Source organism: Heterodontus francisci, chromosome 26, assembly GCF_036365525.1.
Source record: "Heterodontus francisci isolate sHetFra1 chromosome 26, sHetFra1.hap1, whole genome shotgun sequence".
Taxonomy (NCBI): Eukaryota; Metazoa; Chordata; class Chondrichthyes; order Heterodontiformes; family Heterodontidae; genus Heterodontus; species Heterodontus francisci.
In genome coordinates, this window is record NC_090396.1 from 76,558,091 (window position 1) to 76,573,173 (window position 15,083).

Consider the following 15,083-nt stretch of genomic DNA (forward strand, 5'->3'; position numbering starts at 1 on the left):
AGTCTCATGACTATTTTTCATTAAATTTCCCATTCACACCTGCTCTAGACACATCCTTTGTTTCTTTACTTGTTCCATTACTATCTCCTTTTGCCTTGCCCCATCATTCCTTTTGTCATTTAATCTCTCCTGACTTTTGTTCTTTCCTCCCCTCCCCCTTTCCCTGCCTTTGTACTTGCTTAAAACTGTCACATCTCTAACTTTAACCAGTTCTGACAAAAGGTCACAGACCTGAACAATTAACTCTGTTTCTCTGTCCATAGATGCTGCCAGACCTGCTGAGTATTTCTAGCACTTTCTGTTTTTACATCATTCTCACACACAATCTCGTACAGTCACACTCAGTCACAGAGTTAGAGAGTAAGATGAAGCAGAAAAAGGATACATATGACATGTCAGGTTGATAATACAAGTGAGAATCAGGCTGAATATAAAAAGGTCAGAAGGGAAATGAGGAAGGGAATCAGAGAGGCAAAGGGAGAGTATGAGAAGAGACTGGCAGCTAACATAAAAAGGAATCCAAAAGTCTTCTGTAGGCATATAAGTAGTAAAAAGGTAGTGAGAGGAGGGGTGGGGCTGATCAGGGACCAAAAACGGGAGCTGTGCATGGAGCCAGAGGGCATGGCTGAGGTATTAAATGAGTACTTTGCATCTGTCTAAGGTGCTGCCAGAGCCAAAGTAAATGAGGAAGCAGTTGAAACAATGGATAGGCTAAAAATTGCTAAAGAGGAGGTGTTAGATAGGCTGTCTGAACTTTATGTTGATAAGTCACCAGATCTGGATGGGATGCATCCGAGGATGCAGAGTGGAAGTTACGGAAGTACTGGCCTTAGTCTTTCAATCCTCCTTCGATACAGGGGACTGGAGAATTGCATATTTTACACCTTTGTTCAAAATAAAAGTAAGGATAATCCCAGCAACTGATAGGCCAGTCAGTTTAACCTCGGTGTTGGGAAAGCTTTTAAAAACAACAATCCAGGTCAAAATTAACAGTCACTTGGACAAGTGTGGATTAATTAAGCAAAGCCAGCACAGATTTGTTAAAGACAAATTATGTTTAACTAACTTGTTTGAGTTTTTGATGAAGTAACAGAAAGGATTGATGAGGGTATTGTGGTTGATGTGGTCTATATGGACTTTCAAAATGCATTTGATAAAGTGCCACATAACAGGCTTGTCAGCAAAGTTGAAGGAATAAAAGGGACAGTAGCTGAATGGATACGAAGTTAGCTGGATGACAGCAAACAGAGAGTAGTGGTTAATGGATGTTTTTCGGACTGGACGAAAGTAAATCGTGGAGTTTCCCGGGGTCAGTGTTAGAACCACTGCTCTTCATCATATAGACGTAGTCTTGGGTGTGCAGGGCACAATTTCTAATGACAAAAAAATTGGAAGTATTGTAAACTGTATGGAAGATGGTGATAAACGTCAAGAGGACAGAGACAGGCTGATGAAGGGTACAATTCACACTCACATTTACACAAAAACACTTAGCTACAGTCTCACTCATGCACACACTGAAATTCACACTCATTCACACACACTAATGTACCTAAAGTCACACAAACATTTACATATAAATTCACATGCAGACACACCCATAATAACACTCACTTACATACATACTCACTACAGATACTCACACTCATAGATGCACAGACACATACACTTATACCCACCCAACCACAAACACTGGTATAAATGTGTACTCACACATTTACTTCCATTCATACACATACTCACATACACAAACAGTTCTGAACACACGCTTACAAATGCAGATCACATGGCCACACTCCCACATATTCTCAGAGACATATGGACACTCTCACATGCACATATTCAAATGCACACACTAACACATATAGATTCATATAGACACCTGTCTGCACTCACACACTCAAATACACATACACCCCCCCCCCCACACACACACACACACACACACATGCACTCAGACATACAAATACAGAGTAAGAAAAATGATTCACAGAAACTTATTTGAGCCAATCTCCACAATCCATGAATCAATATCTTAAAATGTATCAAATTGCCATTTAAATTTAAAATGGAATTACTTACTTAACGTGTGGTATAAATAGACTACGGGAGGAGTTTGAGGATACCAGTTAAATTCCATTTGTAGCACTGAGCATTACTCATTCAGGACTCATTGAGTTATCAGGTCAGCCCACTTCTGGAACGCTGGTTGTAACATACAGCTCCATTTTGTGGGTCCTCTCCTGTTTAACCCTTGAAGATGCTCAGCCACAGGAGTGTTTAATCAATCACATCTAGAAAAGTACAATCATTTCTAGGAATGGGAAAATTCCATGAGCCCCAATAAATCCATTCTTTTTTGATAGATTATCCCCATTTTCCCTTCATTTCCTTTCATCTGTTCTTTCTTCAGAAACACATTTAATTGTCTCGGTTTTATATTCTCCCATTTATATTCTCTGCTACAAAGTCTTTCCCTGGTAAATAATTCCACAACTTGATAACCCTTTAGGGGAATGTTCACCATTCCCCCCACCCCCACACACACAACGCCACCCCCCAGCCCTGGTTTCCCTACTTATTCCCAAATTCCTCATTTTTATCCTGTATCTCCTGGGATTTGACCATCCACCAGTAGATGCAGTATAGCTGGATTTCCAAAAGATATTCAATACAAAAGCTGACCACTCAGGATAAGGGCTCATGGTGTTGGAGGTAATATATTAGCATGGATATAGGATTAGTTAACAGACAGGAAGCAGAGAGTGGGCATAAATGGGGCATTTTCAAGTTGGCAGGCAGTGAATAGTGGGGTGCCGCAAGGATCAGTGCTGGTGCCTCAGCTATTTACACTCTATATTAATGACTTTGACAAAGAGACTGAGAGTAATGTATCTAAGTTGTCTTTGATATAAAGTTAGGTGGGAATGTAAGCTGTGAGGTGGACACAGAGAGGATGCAAAGAGATATAGACAGGTTAAGTGAGTGGGCAACAAAGTGGCAGATGGAGTATAATGTGGAGAAATGCGAGGTTATTCACTTTAGCAGTAAGAATAGAGAATCAGAATTTTTTTAAAAGGTGTGAAACTTTAAATGTTGTTGCTCAGAGAGACTTGGGTGTACTAATACAAGAAACACAGAAAGTTAACATGAAAGTACAGCAAGCAATTAGGAAGGCAAATGACATATTGCAAGGGGATTAAAGTACAGGAATAAGGAAGTCTTGCTACAGGGTGAGCTATCAAATTGGATACAAAATTGGCTTGGTGATAGGAGGCAGAGGGGGGTAGTGGAAGGTTGTTTTTCAGATTGGAGGCCGATGACCAGTGGTGTGCCGCAGGGATCAGTGCTGGGCCCTCTGTTGTTTGTCATATATATTAACGACTTGAATGTGAATGTAGGGGGCATGACTAGTAAGTTTGCAGATGACACCAAAATTGGTGGTATAGTGGACAGTGAAGAAGGTTGTCTAAGGTTACAACAGGATATAGATCAACTGGGAAAGTGGGCAAGGGATTGGCAAATGGAATTTAACACAGACAAGTGTGAAGTGATGCATTTTGGGAAGTTAAACCAGGGCAGGACATATACAGTGAATGGCAGGGCCCTGCGGAGTGTTGTTGAGCAGAGAGACCTTGGGGTGCAAGTACATAGTTCCCTGAAAGTGGCAACACAGGTAGACAGGGTGGTGAAGAAGGCGTATGGCAAGCTTGCCTTCACGGCTGAGGCATTGAGTACAAGAGTTGGGACGTCATGTTACAGTTGTACATAATGTTGGTTAGGCCGCATTTGGAGTACTGTGTGCAGTTCTGGTCTCCGCACTACAGGAAAGATGTGATTAAGCTAGAGAGGGTGCAGAAAAGATTCACAAGGATGTTGCCTAGTTTGGAGGGCTTGAGTTATAAAGAGAGATTGGATAGGCTGGGTCTGTTTTCCCTGGAGCGAAGGAGGCTGAGAGGAGACATGGTAGAGGTATATAAAATTATGAGAGGCATAGGTAGGGCAGATAGCCAGAGTCTGTTTCCCATGGTAGGGGTGACTAAAACTAGAGGGCTTAGATTTAAGGTGAGAGGGAGGAGGTTTAAAGGGGATCAAAGGGGTAAATTTTTCACACAAAGAATAGCGGGTATCTGGAATGAGCTGCCTGAGGAGGTGGTGGAGGCAGGAACAGTAGCGACATTTAAGAGGCATCTGGACAGGTACTTGAATGAGCAAGGCATAGAGTGATATGGAATTAATGCAGGCAGGTGGGATTAGTATAGATAGGCATTATGGTCAGCATGGACGCGGTGGGCCGAAGGGCCTGTTTCTATGCTGTACGATTCTATGACTCTAATTGTACAGGGCTTTGGTGAGACCACATCTGGAATACTGCGTGCAGTTTTGGTCTCCATATCTAAGGAACCTTACACCTGCCTTGGAGACGGTACAGTGAAGGTTTACTAAATTGGTCGCTGGGATGAGGGGGTTGTCCTATGATGAGATGCTGAGTAAATTGGAGCTATATTCTCTGGAGTTTAGAAGATTGAGAGGTGATCTAATTGAAACATACAAGATTGTAAAGGGGCTGGATAGAGTAGGATTGTTTCTGCTGGTCGGGGAATCTAGAACACGGGGACACAGTCTCAGGATAAGGGACTGATCAGTCAGGACTGAGATGAGGAGAAATTACTTCACTCAGTGGGTTATGAATTTTTGGAATTCTCTACCCCAGAGGGTTGTGGATGCTCCATCATTGAATACATTCAAGACTGAGATCGATAGATTTTCCCTCTCAGGGAATCAATCGATATGGGGAGTGGGCAGGAAAGTGGAATTGAGGCAGAAGATCAAACATGATCATATTGAATGGTGGAGCAGGCTCGAGGGGCCGAATGGTCTTCTCTTGCTCCTTCCTATGTTCTTATGGTCACCACAGGGAACAGTTTGCCTGAATCAGTTTTTTTTAATCCCAAACATAATCTTGAAAACTTCAATTACTCACCTCAAAGTCTCCTCTTATCCAAACAAAACAAACCCAACTTCCTTAACCTTTCCTCTGAACTTAAATTGCTCAATTAATCATACTCCCTGTGAATTCCCAACATGATTGTAACTAACATGAGATATATGGGGAAAGGAAATGGGACCCTCCATTGCTTTGAAGCTTCAATTAATCATGGGACACAGACTGGCCCAACACCAGTCAGAGATGTGACATTATATGTAGTTATAGTGATGATATTCACAGCTAATACACCATAATTCATGGTAACTTTCATGTTCTGATCACTCACTATAATTCAGCATATAAAAAGGGACATAACTGGACAGGCAATTAAACTGGTGTGAAACCCAAGGACTGCAGCAGTTCAAGACGGCAGCTCACCACCATCTTCTCAAGGGAAATTAGGGATGGGCAATAAATACTGGCCAAGCCAGTGACACCCACATGCCATGAACAAATAAAAAAAATTAAACACCTGAGTTGCTCCAAATTCTGAGACACAGACAGAAATTGAAAGACTGAACTGCTATTGAAAGGGAAATAAACTGTGTGTCCGGTTTACATATTGCAAATTTCCTGCTCAAACATTTGACTGATTCGTTGGTAACTGCACAGGTGTAAGTAAAAATCTGATTGCACTCATTTTGTATGTTTGTGTGTGTGATTAGAGCCGAGCTGCACTTCGAAAGCAGAATTGGGCTGATATTAGTTTAAGTACATATACAAACATAAGAAATAGGAGCACAAGTAAACCATTTGTCTCTTTGTGCCTGCTCTGTCATTCAATAAGATTATGTGATATGGTCTTTTACCTGAAGTAGGTCTGGTGAGATCACATCTGGAATACTGTGTACAAATTTGGTCTCCTTACTTAAGGAAGGATATAACTGCATTAGAAGCAGTTCAGAGAAAGTTCACTCGACTGATTCCTGGGATGGAGGGTTATCTTAAGAGGAAAGGTTGGATAGGTTGGGCCTGTATTCTTTGGTGTTTGGAAGAATGAGAGGTGTTCTTACCGAAACATATAAGATCCCGAGGGGACTTGACAAGGTGGATGTTGAGAGGATGTTTTGCCTTATGGGTGAGATTAGAACTAGGGGGCACAGTTTAAAAGAAAGGGGTCTCCCATTTAAGTCAGAGGTGAGGGGAAATTGTTTCTTTCGGAGGGTTGTTAGTCTGTGGAGTTTTCTTACCCAGACAGCAATGGAGGCAGGGTCATTGAATATTATTAAGGCTGAGTTAGATAGATTCTTGATTGACAAGGGAGTCAGGGGTTGTAGCAGATAGACAGGAAAGTAAAGTGGAGGCCACAATCTGATCCGCCATGACGTTATCAAACTTCTTAGGCTTCAGGGTCCGAATGGTCGTCTTCTGCTCCTAATTCATATGTTTATACGTATGTTCTTATGTTCAACTCTACTTTCCTGCATTATTGGCGATATGGTAGCACAGTGGTTATGTTACTAGACTAGTAATGCAGAGGCCTGGACTAATGATCCTGCAAGGTTCAAATCTCACAGTGGTAGCTGGGGAAATTCAACTAGCTAAATAAATCTGGAATAAAAAGCTAGTCAGCAACGGTGACCACGAAGCTACTGGATTGTTGTAAAACCCCATTACTAATAGCCTTTAGGGAAGGAAATCTGCTGTCCTTACCTGGTCTGGCCTACATGTGATGTGGTTGACTTTTAACTGCCCTCTGAAATGGCCTAGCAAGCCTCACAGTTGTGAGGGGATGGGCAATAAAGACTAGGCTTGCCAGTGCTGCCCACCTCCTGTGAAAATCTTTTTAAAATCCCCATATCCCTTGATTCCCTCAGTATCCAAAAATCTATCAATCTCTGTCTTGAATATATTCAACAACTGAGCTTCCACAGCTCTCTGGAGTAGAGAATTCCAAAGATTCACAACCCTGTTAGAGATGAAATTTCTCCTCATCTCAGTCCTAACTGACCGATTCCTTATTCTGAGACTATGACCCCCAGTTCTAGACTCTCTCGCCAAGGGAAACAGCCTCCCAGCATCTACCCAGTCATTTTGTATGATGGTGCTGTTTTGAGTTTATAAAGTGTGAATTGTGTGATCAAATATATTTTCTGCAAGTACAATTAGATCCAATTTGTGTTTAGATTGGATCTGTAAGATCGAACCTGTTTTGTATTTGCACATCTGTGATCAAACCTGTTTGTTTATTTGTTTGTGATTGGACTCACTTATCTTTCTGTGTTTGATGACCCCATTTGTGTTCAATCTATTTGTGTTTATATGTTTGTGATCATGCCAATTGTATGTGTGCAGTTGGAGATGTTTGTGTTGGTGTGTGATATCGAGCCTGTTTGTGTTCACATGTCGATGATTAGTGGTGCTGTTTGCATTTATATGTGTGTAATCAGAACTATTTGTTTTTATACAGTCACGCTCATGCGAGGAACAGTTATGAACTAAAGTAAACTGGAGCAATTATGAACTGTAAAAATGAACTGAAACTAAAATCCAACAAATAGACGCTTTTGCTGCAGACAAGATGCAGTAAGAGGTCAGGTGTACTGCAAATCTACATAGTGACTGTTGGAAACTAAACCCATCATCAGGTCTGGACTAGACCTGTGGAAGGCACATTAAAATGCTTAACAACCCATTCAATGTTAAATGGCTCCTACCTTCCAGAATTAGGTTGACAAAAGGCCTTCACAGACAGGGAGACTCCAGATTCAAAGTCAAGATAATAGGTGGGACATTTGGCCACTTTATCAAGATAAGCCACATTCAAACCTCATTCTGTAACAATGGCTTAACATTCAAAGACATTGGATGAACGTATCAGGGGACAGCATCTTTGCTCACCTGACTGAAACCAAGCCTGCTAAGGTTTAGTTCTTAAAAAAGTTCTCTGAAAGACAGAATCAGAAAGCCAGCCAGGAAGCTGAAACATCCATTACAGCCAAGAAGACCCTGCCTGTAACATCTTTAAACCACAGAGGCAGAGATTGCAAGGTAACCTTGAAAACTCCCCACCTGAGAAATCGTAACAGGATTTCACGCCACTGACTTTGACTGATTCTTAACCAGAGGAATCTGCAATACTTCAATGGAGCAAGAAAAGGAAGACCAGGCCTGCACTGCTGTTTTTAAAAATTCCTCCTGGAAAACCAAGAAGGTTTCAAAGTGAACTCTTTTACAACAATCGGACTTAAATGTATGCTATCCTCTAATCTCTTTCTGTTCTGTGTGCGCGCATGTGTGAGTGGGTGAGATTGCAAATATATTCCTCGGGTATTGTTTAATAAATAATTTATCTTTCTTTTAATCCTACATGAAACCTGACATTTGTTTGAGGTCAAATAAACATTCAGGGACTAAAACAATTTTTTTTTAAACACTGTCGAGGGTCAGTTGAGACATGAAAAGTGGAAATTACTTATACCATCTCCCCCCAACCGTAACAACATCTATATAATTGGACCAATTTATATATATGTGTGATTGTAACTGCTTGTATTTACATGTGTCCAAACTAGTGTAAAATGTGTACAAATGTTTTGCTGATATGTGTCTTCGTTGACCTCCTTATCTCGAGAGACAATGGGTAAGCGCCTGGAGGTGGTCAGTGGTTTGTGAAGCAGTGTCTGGTGTGGCTATAAAGGCCAATTCTACAGTGACAGACTCTTCCACAGGTGCTGCAGATAAAATTGGTTGTCGGGGCTGTTGCACAGTTGGCTCTCCCCTTGCACTTTTGTCTTTTTTCCTGCCAACTACTAAGTCTCTTCGACTCGCCACACTTTAGCACCGCCTTTATGGCTGCCCGCCAGCTCTGGCGAACGCTGGCAACTGACTCCCACGACTTGTGATCAATGTCACAGGACTTCATGTCGCGTTTGCAGACGTCTTTAAAACGGAGACATGGACGGCCGGTGGGTCTGATACCAGTGGCGAGCTCGCTGTACAATGTGTCTTTGGGGATCCTGCCATCTTCCATGCGGCTCACATGGCCAAGCCATCTCAAGTGCCGCCTACTCAGTAGTGTGTATAAGCTGGGGATGGTGGCCGCCTCGAGGACTTCTGTGTTGGAGATACGGTCCTGCCACCTGATGCCAAGGATTCTCCGGAGGCAGCAAAGATGGAATGAATTAAGACGTCGCTCTTGGCTGACATACGTTGTCCAGGCCTCGCTGCCATAGAGCAAGGTATTGAGGACACAGCCTTGATACACTCGGACTTTTGTGTTTCGTGTCAGTGCACCATTTTCCCACACTCTCTTGGCCAGTCTGGACATAGCAGTGGAAGCCTTTCCCATGCGCTTGTTGATTTCTGCATCTAGAGACAGGTTACTGGTGATAGTTGAGCCTAGGTAGGTGAACTCTTGAACCACTTCCAGAGCGTGGTCGCCAATATTGATGGATGGAGCATTTCTGACGTCCTGCCCCATGATGTTCGTTTTCTTGAGGCTGATGGTTAGGCCAAATTCATTGCAAACCCTGTCGATGAGACTCTGCAGGCACTCTTCAGTGTGAGATGTTAAAGCAGCATTGTCAGCAAAGAGGAGTTCCCTGATGAGGGCTTTCCGTACTTTGGACATCGCTCTTAGACGGTGAAGGTTGAACAACCTGCCACCTGATGTTGTGTGGAGGAAAATTCCTTCTTCAGAAGACTTGAACACATGTGAAAGCAGCAGGGAGAAGAAAATCCCAAAAAGTGTGTACGTGTTTGTATTTATGTCACAGGATAATTCTGGATGAAGAAGGCCACTTAGCCCATCTTAACCCAACCATCCCAGATTGATCTCACAGTCCTCTCAGTGCAGGATTGGTGCCTGTCTCTGGGAATCTGGTTTGTGTGCAATGGGGATATGATGTTAGAGAAACTTCAAAGACTGTTTGTGAAGAAGACACTGAGACTAGGATGCTTTGGTGGAGACCATTTATTATTTATCACGGATCTCACTACTCCACTCTTAACAATTTCCATGTCAGTGCTTGCTGGCTCTAAGAACAATTAACTAAACACCACCCAACACCTATTTAACATTCATCAACAGAACTTTAGACACTAACAGATTCCCCTCTTTTCTTTAAAGAAATTTACATCTCTGACAAAATAATACATTTTTCTTTTTCTTACATATTATACCATCAACCTTCAACAGCACCAGCCATTAACATACTGTATATTCCCCCCTTTCTTTTTAACAAAAAAGTTGTTTAAAGAATTATAAAGTGATCTTAACATAAAAATTTCCATCATCTATCGACTTATCATGACACAAGACGGCTCTCTGAGGACATCCAGCAATTTCTTTGAACGAGCACTTCTCCTAAAACAATCCGACAACTGACGACTTGCATTGACCCATTTTATTTTGGAAATGGTTTCCTTCCAACATCCATTGAATATGCAGAGAGGAAGTATAATGTTTATGTTGAAAATGTAGGGTTAGAGGACCCGGACAGAAATTATGGTGTCTTTCTTAAGATGCTGAAGGAAGTACTCAACATCAGAAAGTCAGGGATCATCAGTCGGGGATACCTTCAGTGAAATCACCTCGAGCAAGGTGAGCTCGATCAATGTGTGAGCAATACCAAAGAAACTGCAGCTCCTGTGGAGACACCGATACCAAGGGGACAGAGTTGCTATGAATGCAGAAAACTGGGCCACATGGTACCAGAAAATCGGGAGGCCCCATTAAATGTGATCATTGCAGTAAAAGAGGACACAAAGAGCCCCATTGCTGGCAAAGAGTCAGGGGGAATTGGAAAAACCACACTTACGAAAGAGCAGGCCAAGGTTAGTCTGCAGGTTCAGCAAGTAATTAGGAAAGCTAATAAAATGTTATCGTTTATTGGGAGGGGAATTAAGTTGTACAGGGTATTGGTGAGACCACATCTGGAGTACTGTGTACAGTATTGGTCTCCTTATATAAGGAAGGATGTAAATGTGTTGGAAGCAGTTCAGAGAAGGTTTACTAGACTAATACCTGGAATGGGTGGGTTGTCTTATGGGGAAAGGTTAGACAGGCTAGGCTTGTATCCAATGGAATTTAGAAGTGAAGAGGTAACTAGATTGAAACATATAAGATTCTGAGGGGTCTTGACAGGGTGGATGTGGAAAGGATGTTTCCCCTTGTGGGAGATTCTCGAACGAGGGGTCACTGTTTAAAAATAAGGGTCGCCCATTTAGGACAAAGATGAGGATTGGCCCACTCAAGGACAAAGGAGGAAAGTTATGCGTGGAGTCAGAGAAAATGGGTGAAATTCTAAACGAGTACTTTGCATTGGTATTCACCGAGGAGGGGGACATGACAGATGTTGAGGTTAGGGACAGATGTTTGATTACTCTAGGTCAAGTCGGCATAAGGAGGGAGGAAGTGTTTGGTATTCTAAAAGGCATTAAGGTGGACAAGTCCCCAGGTCCGGATGGGATCTATCCCAGGTTACTGAGGGAAGCGAGAGAGGAAATAGCTGGGGCCTTAACAGATATCTTTGCAGCATCCTTAAACACGGGTGAGGTCCCGGAGGACTGGAGAATTGCTAATGTTGTCCCCTTGTTTAAGAAGGGGAACAGGGATAATCCAGGTAATTATAGACCGGTGAGTCTGACGTCAGTGGTAGGGAAGCTGCTGGAGAAGATACTGAGGGATAGGATCTATTCCCATTTGGAAGAAAATGGGCTTATCAGTGATAGGCAACATGGTTTTGTGCAGGGAAGGTCATGTCTTACCAACTTAATAGAATTCTTTGAGGAAGTGACAAAGTTGATTGATGAGGGAAGGGCTGTAGATGTCATATACATGGACTTCAGAAAGGCGTTTGATAAGGTTCCCCATGGTAGGCTGATGGAGAAAGTGAAGTCGCATGGGGTCCAGGGTGTACTAGCTAGATGGATAAAGAACTGGCTGGGCAACAGGAGACAGAGAGTAGTAGTGGAAGGGAGTTTCTCAAAATGGAGACGTGTGACCAGTGGTGTTCCACAGGGATCCGTGCTGGGACCACTGTTGTTTGTGATATACATAAATGATTTGGAGGAAAGTATAGGTGGTCTGATTAGCAAGTTTGCAGACGACACTAAGATTGGTGGAGTAGCAGATAGTGAAGGGGACTGTCAGAGAATACAGCAGAATATAGGTAGATTGGAGAGTTGGGCAGAGAAATGGTAGATGGAGTTCAATCAGGGCAAATGCGAGGTGATGCATTTTGGAAGATCCAATTCAAGAGTGAACTATACAGTAAATGGAAAAGTCCTGGGGAAAATTGATGTCCAGAGAGATTTGGGTGTTCAGGTCCATTGTTCCCTGAAGGTGGCAACGCAGGTCAATAGAGTGGTCAAGAAGGCATACGGCATGCTTTCCTTCATCGGACGGGGCATTGAGTACAAGAGTTGGCAGGTCATGTTACAGTTGTATCGGACTTTGGTTCGGCCACATTTGGAATACTGCGTGCAGTTCTGCTCGCCACATTACCAAAAGGATGTAGATGCTTTGGAGAGGGTGCAGAGGAGGTTCACCAGGATGTTGCCTGGTATGGAGGGCGCTAGCTATGAAGAGAGGTTGAGTAGATTAGGATTATTTTCATTAGAAAGACGGAGGTTGAGGGGGGACCTGATTGAGGTGTACAAAATCATGAGAGGTATAGACAGGCTGGATAGCAAGAAGCTTTTTCCCAGAGTGGGGGATTCAATTACTAGGGGTCACAAGTTCAAAGTGAGAGGGGAAAAGTTTAGGGGGGATATGCGTGGAAAGTTCTTTACGCAGAGGGTGGTGGGTGCCTAGAATGCATTGCCAGCGGAGGTGGTAGACGCGGGCACAATAGCGTCTTTTAAGATGTATCTAGACAGATACATGAATGGGCAGGAAGCAAGGAGATACAGACCCTTAAAAAAAAACTGGAGAATTTTTTTTATCAGAGGGTCGTGAAACTTTGGAATTCTCTTCCTCAAAAGGGAGTGGAAGCAGAGTCTTTGAATATTCTTAAGGCAAAGGTAGATAGATTCCTGATAAGCAAGGGAGAGAAAGGTTATTGGGGGTAGGTGGGAATGTGGATTTGAGTTCACAATCAGATCAGTCCCAATCTTGTTGAATGGTGGAGCAGGCTCGAGGGGCCGAGTGGCCTGCTCCTCCTAATTCGTATGTTCACACTGGCATCTCAGAAATAGGAAGTACCTGCCCCCGGGGAGGTGAAAGTCACGTCGGGCCCTGCCTGTCTGTTTTTGGGTATGTCCCAACTCTGAGGGAACAATCATAGGAATAGATATATTACGTGAGGCCGGAGCCCAGTAGATCCTAGACACAGTCGGGTCATATGGCCACCTGCAATAGGAAAGAGGGCGTGTGACAACTGACACCATGTCGTTCGGCCTATACAGTCCAAGTGGGCACTGCAAAGGCCATTACCAAGAACTGGCAACAGGAGGGAGCCTTTGGGTTAATATGTTCCAAAATGACAGGTGTCTGAGCAGACAAAAAAAAACTGGACTGTGGAAGTGTAAACATGGCACCCATTAAAGCTCCAGGTTCACAGCATACTACCAAGAAACAGTACTCCATTAAAGCCGCCGCAATGCAGGCAGTCAGGGACATAGTGCAAGGCCTCCTAAAACAGGGAGTAATCAGGTACAGAGAATCTGCCACCAATTCCCCCATATGGCACTGACTGCCTCACCATAGACTATACAGAACTGAACAAAGTTATTCCCCAGTAACATCCTATCATGACTAGCCCTGCCACCATACTTAATGGATTAAACCCTGGTGTCTTAGACATATCTCACAGGTTCTGGGCGATACCATTGGATAGGGAGTCACAGGAGGAGTTTGCTTTCTTGGTGGGAGACAAACAATATACCTGGACCTGATTACCCCAAAAGGTTCCACAATGTCCCCGGAATTTTCCACCAAGTTATGAGCAAAATATTAGGAGATATAGACCTGAGCCTATTTGAGAGCACAGTCCTACAATGTGTTGATGACCTGTTGATAGCCTCCTGCACAGAGGGAGGACATTGTGGAGCCCTAATAACTGTATTACAAGCTCTCCAGAAAGCAAGTCTTAAGGTGAGTCCTAAGAAAGCACAAATGGGAAAATCTGACGTAAACTATCTGGGACATGTGATAAGTCAAGGGAAGTGGTCACTATCTGCAGACAGGAGAGCAGCCATACAAAATCTGCCAAGGCCTGAGAATGTTAGAGGGGTCCGAAAAGTCTTGGGACTCAACTATTGCAGAAATGTTATTCCTAACTATGCGAATATCGTACAGCCAATCCAAGCCTCAGTCAAAGGAGGACTGGCACCCTTAGGAACTATAACTTGGGGGCCGGAACAGGAAAAGGCATACCGAGATATAGAAGCTCTGTCACAGGCACCAGCCTTAGGGCTCCCCAATCAGGAGAAACTCTTTCATCTGCATTGTCGTCAGGACGGAGCGTACTACAATATGGTTGTGATGCAAGACCATGGGGATCAGAAGCGTCCCATGGCGTATTATGCTGCCAAACAATCTGCCATGGCTGCCAGCACAAACTGGTGTACACAAGCACTCAACTGTGCAGCCTGGGCAGTTAGGGTCTGCGAGCCTGTAGTCATGACAGGGCAATTAATGTTACATACGAGACATACCTGGGTAGAACTGTTAAACACAGGGAGATTGAAATCCATCTCAGATAGATGGAGAGCAGCCTGGGAAGTGGTTTTAATCCCGAAAGATAGATCAGTCCAGATATTTCGAGACGTAGGTATAAACCCGGGGAAAGAATGCTAGATGGGGAACCACATGTATGTGGAAATGTAATCCAGGAAGAAGAAAGGGGCAGGAAAAGGGATCAGGCAATTTGTGCAGCGACACAGAATATTAGTAGGTGGGTCAAGGTGATATGTGGATGGAGAGCCGAGAACAGAGTGGGTGGTAGTAGACGCGGACGGCAAAACCGTTACAAAGGGGACCCTGGAACCCTCCTGTTCAACCCAAGTAGCAGATATGATAACTCTTAGCAAAGCACTTACGTTAGGCGGTGGTAAATGAATAAATGTGTACACAGACAGCAGATATGCCCTCGGGGTGTTGTAGGACTAAATGACTGCATGGAGTAGGCAAGGGGGAAACATCCAG